The sequence below is a fragment of the Antechinus flavipes genome, chromosome 5, assembly GCF_016432865.1.
Source record: "Antechinus flavipes isolate AdamAnt ecotype Samford, QLD, Australia chromosome 5, AdamAnt_v2, whole genome shotgun sequence".
Taxonomy (NCBI): Eukaryota; Metazoa; Chordata; class Mammalia; order Dasyuromorphia; family Dasyuridae; genus Antechinus; species Antechinus flavipes.
Window position 1 is genome coordinate 99,097,588 of NC_067402.1, and position 14,657 is coordinate 99,112,244.

Genomic DNA, 14,657 nt, shown 5'->3' on the forward strand with positions numbered 1-14,657 from the left:
ACTGGACCCTCTTTTTCTCATCTATATGCACAATAATAGCTATCATTTATATAGCATTTTAAATTCTGCAAAGTACTTTACAAATAGTACTTGAATTGCTTCTTACATCAATCGTGGGGAGTAGGTAACAGCAATACTCCTCCTTTATAAATTAGGAAACCAAGGTAGGAAGAGGTTAAGTGACTTGCTAGATTTGAATTCAGAGTTGTGCTGATTCTAGGTCCTATATTCTTTATTATGGCAAGTACAACATAAAGTAAATGGGTAGAATGATATGTAAGGTCTCTTCTATATTTAAATTTCTATGACAGGATTGTAAATCTATGATATTCTGTCAGAGTTTTTGCAAAGATATATGTAGGGAATACTTAATTTTATGTATTTTTATTTTATGTACATAAATTTCATTTAACATTCAACTAAGCAATTAGTTTTGGAGGTCTGTGTTGAGATGGTAAGGCATGAGTTTTCAAGAAGAGAAGAGAAAGACATTTCTTTAAGATCAGGAAAAGATAATCACAGAAGATTGCATTAACAATATAAAAATGTCATGTGTGAATATAATTTCTGTTTCTAGACAGTGAATAACACCAATGAGTTGTGGAAACAACTGGACTCTAAAATAGATAATGAACATCACAAGGAGAAATAAACACTAAGAATTCCACACAGTCTAGCTAAGATGTTCCTCATTTAATGAGGTGTTCCTAGACAAATAATAGTTGGGGAGAGAAAGCTGATTTTGCCCTCTTTTTGATTCTTTCACCTTCCCCAATCTACTATATCAGGAGCAAGTATTCCTATGGGACCTTCAATGGCATTTTCTTTTGTACCAACCTAACACATTTATTATGAATTATTGTGCCTGATAATTCTAGAACAAGTACCTAAGACAACAGATCCTAAAAAGAAAGTGAATATATATTTTCCTCAAAACAGTGTAATATTCTGCATATGCTATGTGTATAAATGTTTGCTGAACTGAATGGAACTTCTGACACAGGAACAAATATCCTAGAAAGGGATAGGATCTTTATCTTGTCTCTGGACATCTTTTCTTTTGGAAAGAAAAATGATGAGAATTGGCAAAAGTATTCACAATTGTGCTAAAAGGGGTGTGTAACTACACAGATAGCTGAACTATGCATCTATCCAAGGGACTCAACACTACATCAAGTGTGTAATTGAGAATCTTGCCTATGTTTGTAAGACAAGATAAATAATAAATAGGAAAAAAGATGATTGAAGCAGATCCCTTGAATGAAAAAGGAAATCATCAAGCTGAAAGCTGTCTATCAAGAACCACTGTGCTGAATTTAACAATCAATTGTATATGGTTCCAGTGTCTTCAGAAATGGGAAGCAGGGTTGCAATAAAATCAGAAGTTAATGAAACCAGTAGCAGCCTTCTAAAATAGACAGTATCCTATGGAGATAGAAACCTGGAACCCAAGCAGGGGGGCATGACATTAGCTCAGCTCTTGTACTGTGGGTTTTACTTGTATGGACACATCACCAGATCTTTCAATGAATTCAGACAATAAATTGCAGCAGAACTATGTAAACTCCTAGAGATCAGAACAGACAAAGAAGGGAAAAGATTCCTGCTTCAACAAAATCTTCTAAGATAATTAGAAAGCTTTATAGGTGTATATACCTATAGAATTTTCAAAGAACTAGAAAGCTTTAAATATAAAAGCTTTGTACATATGTGTATATGTAGACATGTGTGTGTATATATATTTACAGAAAGTTTTTCATATAAGTTATTTTATGAAAGCTATACACATATGTACACAAAAACATATGTATATGTATATACAGATGAGTGAGAAGAAACAGAGCCTTCTAGTTTTCCTAGAAAATGATGTTGAAACAAGTATCTTTCTCCTTCACTATCCATTCTAATTTTTACTAATTAACATAGTTCTGCTTAGTGTTGAAATTCCTTATTGTCTAGAGTCATTGAAATGTTCTAGTAATGTGTCCATAAAATTGAATAGCAGATCCACAAGAAAGGCCAAGCTAATCTCATATATTTCTGGTTAGGATGCAAATTACTGTCTTTGTGGATTACTTTGCTCTTTTGTACTAAATGTACAAAATGTACTTAATGTACTTATATATAAGTATATATTCTCTATTGTGTTATATGATATATTATAGAAATTATTGCATAACATTTAAAAGATTTTGTATAAATAAAATAAAGGAAACCCAAAAGAGAAACTAAATGGGAGGAAAAGATTCTCCATTAAATATATGATAAATGTTATTTCAAGGAACATAGATAATTAAAATAATTACATAATACCAAGAGAAATTTCTCAATGAAAAAGTCAAAGAATATTAACACATAAGTTTCTGTTGAATAACTTCAACCTAAAGCCATATGAAAATTTCAAGTCACTAATATAAAGAGAAATATAATTAAAACAATTCATAGAGTTCATCTTATGTCCAAAGATATCAAGAGAAAAAAAAATTGTGGACTTATTAAACAATAGGTACATTACACAGTTGGTGGAACTATGAATTAGTCCAAATCTTTTGGGGAAAACGAAATAAATGAGAAATGACATGAAATTAAAACTATGTATTATCTTTTCAGATGATTTCATTTATTCCCATATTTTCAATTATCATTCCTGAGCACATTATTTTTCCTAAACTAATATATTTCATTCAGTTCTCTTCTGATAATCAATCCTCCATCTTCAATTTCCAACAGAATCTCTCAATAAGATGTTCTGCCAAAATGTTGAACTGAACATGACAAAAGAAATATCAATAGCTTTCCCTTTAAAAATATGTGGCTCCCATATCCCAGTTGATAAATGATCAAAAGATTTAATCTGTGCCCAAAAGGCTATAAATTCAGGCATATCTTTTGACCTAATGACACCATTATTGAATACCAAAAGAGATTTTAAAAAGAGAAAGAGTAAAATCATCTATATGTACAAAAAATATTCATAGCAACTCTCTTTTCAGAACAACAAAAATACGAAATTGAAGGGATGCTTATCAATTGGGGAATGGCTCACTAAAATGTGGTATGTGTTTGTAATGGAATATTATTGTTCTATGGGAAATAATGAGCAGGATGCTCGTAAGAAAAAAAATAAACAAACTGAAAAGTCTTCCATGAACTCAAAGTGAAATGTACAAAGTAATAGCAATATTTTGAATTACCAGCTGTAAATGACTTTGCTATTCTCAACAGTACAATGATCCATGACAATCTGAAAGACTTGTGTTGAAAAATCCTATCCATACCCAGAGAAGGAACTGATTATGTCTAAATGCAGACTGAAGTGCTCTCTCTCTCTTTCTCTTTCTTTCTCTCTCTTTCTCTTTCTTTCTCTCTCTTTCTCTCTCTCTTTTTCTCTCTCTTTCTCTTTCTTTCTTTCTCTCTTTCTCTCTCTCTCTAACTCTTTTCTCTCTTTCTCTCTCTTTCTTTCTCTCTCTCTCTTCCCCTTTTCCTCCTCCTCCTTTCTCCCCTTCTCTCTCTTTTAGCCCCCTGTCCCCCTCTCCTTTCTCCCCTCTTCCCCCTCTCTCCCTTCCTCCCTCTCTTGCTCTAACTTTATTCTTTTTTAACTGTTTTATTTTCTAATTTCAAAGAAATGAAAATGAAACACACTATCCACTTCTTGACAGAGACATGATTGAATTAAAATGCAGAATAAGATATGCTTTTCAATGTACCAATTAAGAAATTCTCTAAATGCTTATCAATGGAGTAAAATAATGAAATTGAATTTAAAATAAAAGGTGGTGGCCAAGAAGTTGATTTTAACCATTTCCCAGCATGCTACTCTAATAATAAAAGTAACTTTTTTCACCCATTTGTGGTTATCTCCCCTCAAATTGGTAAGAGTAAATCACTTTCCACATTCTCTTTCTACATAAAAGACTTTGGTCCCCCTTGCAATGGTATTGAATGTTTGCAAAGTTTCAGGACTAGTACTGGAATTTAGGGAAAATAAGTATTGATAAAAGATAAAAAATAAACTAAAGGGTAAAAATAAAATGTTACAAAACACAGAATTTATGATTTACAAACTATCTACATTATCTCCTAAAACATCCTCATTCTCTTTGCAGATTATAGTCAATCACGTTATAGCTTCTCAGCACTAACTAAAGTTACTCCTATCTAACTAGTTTTGAGACCTAATCTCACCAGTTACAAGCCACCATATTCCCTCAAGAAGTCCCAATAAGTAAATAAACACAATTTCATTACTACTTCAAAGTTATTTTGGGTACAGACATGCTGAATTCATGGTTCCAGGGAGATAGTCATATAGAGATAAATGCTCAAGTGACAATTCAAAATTAGAATTGGTGCTTATGGAAGAAGTTGATATCAAATCTAAGCAATTAGGAGTAATCAGCTTTAAAGGGATACAATCTTGGAAGTGAATGAGAACCCTAAGTGTAGAGAATGTGGAAAAAAAATTAAGCAAAAGATACATTCTGTAGGAAGACCAATACTTAGAGAATAGAAGAAGAATGAATTAGAAAAGCTTTCAGATGGGTTGGAGGGGAGGAAGATGAAAGCAATGTCACAGAAGTCAGAAGATAAAACTATCAAAAATTAAGAGTGATCAACAATGGCAAATGCTTCAGAGTAGTAAAAAAGGGTGAGAACTTAGCATAGACAAATTAAAATGTTATTTGTGATCCTAGAAGGAAGCAGGTTTAGTTGAGAGGTGGGCATGGTAGGACATTTGCAGGTAGTTGAAGAGTGAATATATGGTATTAAACCTATCCCCTCACCAAAAGTAAAAATAAAAAATAAAAGGACCTCTGTGTATAAGGAATACCTGGATTTAACTTCCACCTCTTATTTTTATTAGCTGTGTCATTCTGGGCAAATTAGTGAATCTCTCTGTATCCCTGAATAATTCTCAAAGTCCACAAATAGCAATATGCTATGTAAAGGTTGATTTTCCTCATTTAAGTCCCCTTGTCAAAGAAACCACAGGTCTGGTCCAAAAGAAAAAGAGGAATGAAGGAGTTAGGAAATGGACAGAACAAGTAAAGGCCATCCCCAGAACTCTTAACAGCAAAAGAACACAGAAGTTTGAAAATGGAGTTCAAGTGTACATGGGCATTGTTATCTTCTAGAAGAATAAGCTATATACGTTATAGATAATATTGGAGTTTATCAGCATGGTTTCATGACAAGAGCAAATGGGCACAAAGTTCTAGGTTCTAGACATGGCTCTAGCACTTCCTAGCTGGATGACTCTAGGTGCATCAATCCAGTCAGTCAATAGTCAAGAAATATTTATTAAGCAGCTATTTCCCAGGCACTGTGAGTCTCAGATTCCTCACCTGTAAAGAGCTAGAATTAGAGTAGATAATCTCTAATATTCTTTCAAGTCCTAATAGTCTATGAGCATGCGTCTCTAATCGCATGGAATATATAGAATGTAGTTGTCCATTGCTCTTTTGGTAACAAATTCTTCCTTGCCAAAAAAGATAACTATTTCTCTCCTCCTTTGCCCTTGTGCATCAATGGCATTCATGGTTCTGCTTTTAGGGATCTATAGTCATAAAGAAGACTTATTTTTTGGTTTTTGTTTTTAACAATCAGGAGTGGTACTTTTCAAAGCTACATTTCAACTATTCAGAAAATCATTAGTATATTCTTTTTCTTGCAATGTCTCTTAGTTGGTAATTCATAAAGGCAAAAAAACAAGAAGCTAAAGTTGAATAGAAATCTGGGATGATAACCAACTAAATGCAAAACAAAAACCCTGCACTTTGTTTCTTCCATATGGAGGTATATTCTCCATATGCAAATAACCCCTATAGATAAGACCATATAATTTGGAGTGTAGAATGAGAAACACAAATAGAAAGAGAAAGGATATGATATCCCATGCTACATAAAAATCCCTTAAAAGAGGCTGTTATGTTTGGCTTGGAGAAGAGAAAACCCAGAGATAATTAGGCAGGAGGGTATGATAACCATCTTCAAATAATTGAAAAGTTATATGAAAAAGGAATTAGACTTCTTCTAGCCCAGAGGGAAAAATAAGGATCAAGAGTAACAAATAGGTAAATAGGCAAAATGAAGCTTCATGTGAAGAAAATTTGAATTAGTGGAAGCCAAAATAGAACAGGTTACCACAAGAGGTCATCAGTTTCCTTTTATTGAAGATCTCCAAATAAAGACTGTCAGATGTGCTTTGCTGGGATTCTATTTTGGGTTTCCTTTGGACCAGATGGCTTCTGAGATCCCACCCAACTCAGAAATTCTATGATTCTGGAAAGGCCATTTTCTCATTCCTACACTATGTAGCCGAAATACACTACTTCAAGTAATCCAAATGGACATTTACTGGATCTCAGTTAGACTAGCTTTCTGCATTACCCACAGAACAATACCTAAATGTCACTGAAGTATTTCTGTATCTTGCCTAAAAATAGCTGGCTATGGTGTGGATATAAATATGCTACTGCAAAGAACTACATTCAGGAACACAGTCTTGATAAGTCACTAACATATTGAGTTATGCATTCCTTGAGCCAAAAGATAACCCATTAAATTGGGAAAAATTGAGTCTAAGCTTAATAAGCAGAAAAAATATGACACAGCAGCCTTCCCCCCGAAGGTGATAATTCTGCTATGTTCTGCTTTCGTCAGACCCCACTGAATTTTGTTCATTCACAGACCTCACATTTTGGAAGAAGTTGAAGCGTTTTCAGAGGAAGCAATCTTGGATAGAAAGGTCATAGGAAAGTACACCTCATAAGGATGAGTTGACTCAACATGGGATATTTAGATGGAGAAAAAGAGACTTATAGGGGATGTGATTTCAAGTATTTTAAAAGCTCTTGTTTAGAATGTGTTTTAGACTTGTTTGCCCAAGATGACAGTATTCAGAATGATGGATTAAAAACTACAGTCAGACTTAGAATCCACCAAAAAAGAAACACTCCCAAAGTATCCAAAAAGGAAATGAGCTGCTTTTGGGAATAGTGTGTTTCCCTTCAGTAGAATTAAAGCTCAGATGACAACTTTGAGGGGAATATTTATGGAGGAAAGAAAGAAGAAATGGAAGGATAGAAGGAAGAAATAATGCTTACCATGTGCCAGGCACATTATTATCTAATTTGATTTTCACAGCAATTATCTCTTCTTTCCTTCCCTCTCATAGAACAGTATATGCCAGAATGAAGAACAATGATCAGAAGTTGTTCTCCATATTTGTTCATTTACTAACATAGTTTCTAGCAATTAATTATTGTAATTAATTAATGCTTGCTCAGTGATTACTACTTAACTTGAATTGAAATTTTCTGAATTCTCTTCTATTTTGGAAGAGCAATAGCAGTATATGTAAAGATGTGAAGGGAGTTGAAATTGAGATAGAAAAGATTGTGAACTAGTGCTAAACTTATTAAGAAGAAAAGAAAGTGACTTGGATGTATATAAATGATAACAACAAGAATCTTGGCAAGTTGGAATAAATTTTAAAGGGGACTAGGACAATTGCTGAATAATGGTGATCTAAGGAAGACATTTGAAAGTGGCAGAAGGAACCAAGACACACAGTAACTTTTCCTGCTGGCCTTTAGGAAGGGAAATGAGAAAAAAGAACAGCCAGCCTTGTAGAGAATACTGAGATGTTCTATCTTCAGGAAAAATATAGATTTATATGAATATGAGAGATTTAAAGAATGAGGAAGAGCTATAGAATGAAGAGGAGTTTCTTAACAAGAGATATGGGCTCCAGTAGGTCCAGCAGATAATAAGGAAAGAAGAGGGAAAAGGGTACTGGAGAGGGCTAGCATTGAGCTGGAAAAAAGAAAGAATTTGGAAAGAATAGCAGGGGGAAAGAGAAATCTTCAAAAGTTGTTGTAAGTCCCAGGGACTAGCAAAGTAGAAGGTAAGAATTCTCTAGGAATAGTTCATTAAAAATACCAAGTATAGAGAAACTAAATCAGCTCTGAATTTCTCAATCAAAAGAATGCACTAAGGTCTTAGTAGATCTCTACTCTGAGATGGAGTTTACTCAGATAACTGAATCTGGAGGGTAAATGGAAAGAGTGAATTATTTATTTCACAAGAAACATATTGACTCATATCATTATCATTGACATTTATTGACTAATCTGTCTACTATACCATGAGTTAGGGAAACCTTTGAAAAGTTATGAGACAGTCTCTGTCTATAAGCATTTTATTGTGTTGGGGAAAGGTGGGGTTGTTGGCAGTGCTCCCTACCTTTGAAACTAAAATGATCAGATGTTGATTCCAGAAGTCTCAATGTTATGGGTCCTCAAGCCAGGGAATCCAATGGTGTAGTTCACTCAGGAAGGGGACCTGGGTCTGTCAGGCTGTCATTCTGGTATGGATGGGAGGGAGTTAGGAGGAGAGCACATGAGGAAATGAAATGTTCTCCCTTGTGCAGTACCTGGGACAGAGCCTTAGTCACTTCTTGATAGTTTCATCTATGACTAATATTTCCTTGCAGGATGGCTTTTCTTCCTTGGGCCTTTCTGGAAATAGTGGGAACACAGCAGAATTTAGAAGAATAGTTGCAGAAGTACTTAAAGATAAGATTTTGAGGTAAAAAATAACCTAATGCAAATCACATTGCTATACGATATCCAAATTCCAACAGTTCTGCATTAGCAAGAGATTCTCAAAGATTTTCCTAAAGTGGGAAAAGATTGGCATTTGGAAATGGCTATTTGGTGACATCCAGCATTTACAGTACAATGTTTCTCTGTAATTGAAGGAGGCTTTGTAGTATGCATTATAAGAAAACTCATGGCCACTCAATTAGATCTAATATTGCTTTTTAGAGAAGAAAGCAACCTGTAGCTAAGGAACTATCAACATACAGAGCTGAGTTAGTGAGCTATTTGGGTACTCATATAGTACATGAAGTCATTATACTGAGCATCAGATATAGGTCATCATCAGTTATATTAACTTATGTCTGGCCATTGGACTTAGATGGAGAAGACTATGGAAGACAGAGTGAGGTTGATGACTTTGCACTGCTCTACTTTAGTCAAGACATCACTCTCATGATGTCATTGACCCTTTTTGAGGACAAAGGATGAACAACAACCTGTGAGTAATAGCATCTACCTCATAAGCACTCAATTGGCCAGTGCAAGTTAGGCAATGCTGCTAGTTCCTCATTATTATCTTTGTTGTTGTCTTTTTCTTCTTGTTCATCTTCTTTGTCATTTTTATATTCATTTTTTGTCATCTTCTTTGTTTTCATCTACTTAATTTTTATCTTCGTTTTCTTCTCTTTCTGTCCACATGGGAAATCATAAGCTTATAAGTGGGGGAGACGGAACCAAGATGACAGAATAAAGGCAGGAATTTGTCCAATCTTCCCTCCAAACCTTCCCAAATTCTTTTAAATAATGACTCTAAACAAGTTTTAGTGAGTCAAAACATTCAAAAAAGATGAAGTATGACATTTTTCCAGCAGCAAGCCACTTAGAAGTTCAGCAAAAAAGGTCTATAACTCCAGGGGTGGTAGCTCAACATGCAATCCTGGTGCAGGAAGTATCACTGAAGCCCTGGCCTTGGCCTCAATATCAGCAAAATAAGACCTTTGCCCTCAAAAAGGAATCAGTGGTGGTACTGGTGGTTTTCAGACAACAAAGCCCAGAGACAACAAAGAGGACTTGGAAGGTCAGCAGAAAAAGGTCTGTGGAATCAGAGTGAGAGTGAAATCCCAGTAGGTTGAGCCAGCACAGCTCTGGCCCCAGCTTCAGGTCTCAGATTAGCAAGGTGGGACTTTTAAATCAGCAGAGATGCTGGTGTCTTTTCAAGCTTTAAGCAGGGGAGACCAGGGAAGATTTGGAATATCAGCATAGAAGATCTGTGGCAATGAAATAAGAGTCAGGCAAGCAATTCCAACATAGACTGCTCCAAGCACAGCCCTGCCTCCAGTCCCAGCCCCAGTGTTAAGAAAGCAGGATTCTGTTCTTTAGCACATTAGATCTTACAATTACAGTGGGATAGGGACCTTAATAACAATTCCAGGGCAGAAAAGAGTATTTGTGGTCAGGTCCCTAGAAGGATCTCTGAAAACAGCTGTATAAAACTCCTGAATTTTGGGAGAGTACACCCTCTAACTTGGAAACAGAGTCCTGCTTTAAAAGAGTTAAAAGCCTAATAATAGGCTAGGAAAATGAGCAGACAACAGGAAAAAAAATTCTGACCATAGAAAGTTACTTTGGTGACAAGAAAGAGCAAAAGGCACACTCAGAAAGAGATGACAAAGTCAAAGTTTCTACATCCAAAGCCTCCAAGAAAAATAAGAACTGGGCTCAAGTCATGGATGAGCTCAAAATAGATCTTGAAAATCAAGTATAAGAGAAAGAAGAAAACTTAGGAAAAGAATTGAGAGTGGTCCAAAAGGACAAACAAAAAGCTAATGAGGAAAAGAATGCCTTAAAAAGCAAAATTGGCTAATTGAGAAAGGAAGTACAAAAACTCTTTGAGGAAAATGATTCCTTAAAAATTAGAATTTATCAAATTAAAGTAAATGACTTTATGAGAAATAGATAAAATAACGCAAAACCAAAAAAATGAAAAAATAGAATAAAAAGTGATTTATCTCATTGGTAAAAACAACTGACCTAGAAAATAGGTCCAGGAGAAGTAATTTAAAAATTATTGTTCCACCTGAAAGTCATGATAAAAAAAAAAGAGCCTGGCAAGAAATTATCAAGAAAAACTCTCTTGAAGTTCTAGAACCAGAGGGTAAAATAGAAAATGACAGAATCTACAAATCACTTCCTGAAAGAGATCCCAAAATGAAAACTCTAAGGAATATTATAGCTAAATTCTAGAACCCCCAGGTCGAGAAAATATTGCAAGCATCCAGAAAGAAACAATTCAAGTATAGTGGAGCCATAGGAGAACATAAGGTTTGGCAGCTTCTACCTTAAGGAACCAAAAGAGTTAGAATACGATATTCCAAAGAGCACTGGAGTTAGAATTACAACCAAGAATCACCTATGTAGCAAAACTGGATATAATCCTTCAGAGGAAAAGACAGATATTCAATGAAATAGATTTTCAAACATTCATGATGAAAAGATCAGAACTGAATCAAAGCTTTGATTTTCAAATACAGGAGAAATATAAGGAGCTAATCAGGAAAGTGATATCACAAGGGACTTAATTAGGTTTACTACTTACAGTCCTACATGGGAGGATGATACTTGTAACTTATTAGAACTTTATCATTATTATGGCAGTTTGAAGGAATTTATATAAGCAAAGTTCTGAGTTGAATATGAAGGGATAACATCTTTTAAAAATGATTCAAATATATGATCTATAGCCAAAGGGCTATAAATTCATGCATATCCTTTGACCTAACAAGACCACTATCAGGCATGAATATCATAAGAAATTTAATTTTTTTAAAATAGGAAAAGAACCTGTATGCACAAAAATATTTGTAGCAGCTCTCCTTTTTAGGGCAAAGAATCGAACATTGAAGAGATATCGATCAATTGGGGAATGGTTGACTAAATTGCGGTGTATGATTGCCATAGAATATTGTTATGCTATGGAAAGTGATGATTGGGATGCTCCCCCCCAAAAAAAAAAAAAAACTGGAAAGTCTTCCAGGAACCCAAGCAGAGTGAAACATACTGTATGCAAAATAATAGCAATATTCTTGGATGACTAGCTGTAAATGACTTAGCTATTCTTAACTGTATAATGATTCACAATTACTCTGAAGAATTTATGATGAAAAATGTCATCTCTACCCAGAGAATAAACTCATCATATCAGAATAAAGATTGGATAATACTCTCTTTTTTAATGTTATTTTTCATGAGGATTTTTATTAAGATGGGAGATCTATGTTTTCTTTCACAATAACTTATAGAAATGTTTTGCATAATTTCACATGTGGTTTCTTAATAGGGTCTGGGGGTGGGGATAAAGAAGAGAATTTGAAACTCAAAAGTTTAAAAAATTGCAAATGTAAAAAAAATTTTAAATGCAACTGGGGAAAATACTAAATAAATAAGAAAAAAATTTAAAATCAGCTTATATGTGGGTGTTCTCTCTGTCCAGAAGAATATAATTTTTGATTGCTTATCTTTTATGAGATATCTAGAGGTTTGGGGGCTATTTATTTTTTTATCATTTTTTTCACAAAGCTAAGGCAATTAATTCTGTCTCATAGTTTTCATTTATGATTTCTTGAAATATATCTCTGCAAATAAAACACAGATTTTTAAAAAGCCCATACCGAATCAAATAGAACTACTTGACTATGCCTTAAAACCCAAATCACTCAGTTTTTCACTGAGTGACCAATAATGTCCTAGACCAAGCATTTCTTCTTAGTTCTTTAGATTTTGATGGTTCAGAGTGAATGAAATTAGCATTTGTTTTCTGTGCTGGCCACAAATTCTGAGGGTCCTGCCCTTCCAGATTGATTCTTTTATGATGGCAAACTAGTCCATATTAAACCTTCCATTTAATCACTAAATGGGTATTACCTCAGAAAAACTGAGACCTGGTAAAAGACCTTAGATTTGACAGTTCAAGGTCTCCCACTGCATCGTGGGCCATCACGAATTATCTTGACAAGTTTTGGACTGGACTCAAATGTCTGTGGAAGAAAGAATGAAAATGATGACTTTATGTAGCTCATCCTCACCTGTCATTGGTCCTCAGGAATGAAGGACAAAAAACAACGAGGATATGAGATGAGGTGAGGAGTCCTGCTCCAAGGTTACCAAAGAAAACATATTTCTAGAGTTCAAAAATGAGGTTGAGGAAAGAACAGAAAGGATAAGCATTCTTCTGCCTTTAGGACAGGAAATGAAAGGAAACTTTAAATCTGAAAGTGAGGAAAATTTGAATAGACCATAGGAAAAAGAGATCAAGGGAAGAGATGTTTTCAGTAATGCTTAGATCCTTGTATGTTGAAGATTAAGATATCACAGGGAAAAATTAAGAAACGTAATCTTTTTTGGAGATAAGAAGGAATAAAAAGGAAGAGGAGAATTACATTTTTTAAAATAAAAAAAGAAAAATTAGGAAAATACTAATCCAAAAAGGTATCCAAATCCTCCAAGAAAAGCAGATGGCCTAAAAACTGAGGATGCTGAAGGAAGAAAAACAATGTATACTCAAACTTATAAGGTGCTATCAGCTGTCAGTTATTCCACAGATCTAGTTAAAAGAACCAGAAAGTGGCCTCAGGTCTGATGCTAATTGTAGACTGGCTGGAAATAGTCCTGGGTGTCATAAAAGGAAGATGGATAGAGCACCAGCATTGTGGTGGAATTTGATTGTATGGTCCCATGACATCTGTTCAATAGCTACAGTAAACCTAGTAAGAGACAAGCAACTGCTTTTGAAAAGCAGTGTAGTGAACAAAGATAGTTTACCTCTCAGATCTGTGGAGAAGGAAGGAATTCATGGCCAGAGAAGAACTTGAATACAATACTGGATGCAAAATGGATCATTTTAATTATATTAAGTTAAAAAGTTTTTGTACAAACAAAACCAATGCAGACAAAATTAAAGGGGAAGCAATAAAATGAGAAAAAATTTTACTTTCAAAAATTCTGGCAAAGACCTCATTTCTAAAATATATAGAGAATTGACTCAACTTTATAAGAATTAAAGCCATTCTCCAACTGATAAATGGTCAAAGAATATGAACAGACAATTTTCAGATGAAGAAATTAAAACCATTTCTAATCATAGGAAAAGGTGTTCTAAATCATTGTTGATTAGACAAATGCAAATTAAGACAACTCTGAGGTATCGTTGCATACTTCTCAGATTGGCTAACATGACAGAAAAAGATAATGACTGTGATAACCACACTAGCACCCAGGACATCCAAGAATCAGCCGGAATCAGGATTAGCAAAAGTCCTTAGTCTTTATTCTTGGTCCTTAGACTCAGGATTGAACAGGATAGAAGCAGAATCTCCGTGACCGCCTTCTCCCTCGTCTAAAGCCAAAGTGTGACTCTGGCTAGTCTTACTCCACCCCCTAATCCCTCTTACAATCCTCTGTATACACTAATAATTGAGCCAGCATGGATAGTGGAAAGGACCATTTTCCAAGCATATGTCCAATCGGTAGTAAGCCTCAAGTGCTCGGCAGTCCTGACCTCAGTGCATTGACTCAATAGTTTCATTCCTTTACAAATGACAAATGTTGGAGGGGATGTGAGAAAACTGGGATACTAATACATTGTTGGTGGAGTTGAGAACTAATTCAATGATTCTAGAAAGTAATTTGGAACTTTAAGTACTATCAAACTGTGCATATCTATGGTGTTCTCTTCTTTTTTATAATATAATGGTTCTCTCTGGGAGCAGGTTTCTTGGGGAGGTTTTCTGGAGGTAGCCTTAGTATCAGTTCAGATCAATAATCACCCCAAATGCAGCAAGGCGTTAAAAGTTCAGATCTTTTATTGCTTCCTCCAAAATAACCCGGTTAGTTTTCTTGGTAGCCCATCTCTCTGCTTGGTTGTAAGAGCTCCCTCCGAATGTCTCCAAATGCAAAGGTTTGTCTTTCAGCCTCCAGCCAGCACAAAGGTAGAAAATGGAATGAATCTGACTCCACCTCCAAGAGTGGGCCTGTGGCTTTCTGTATCTCCTAGAA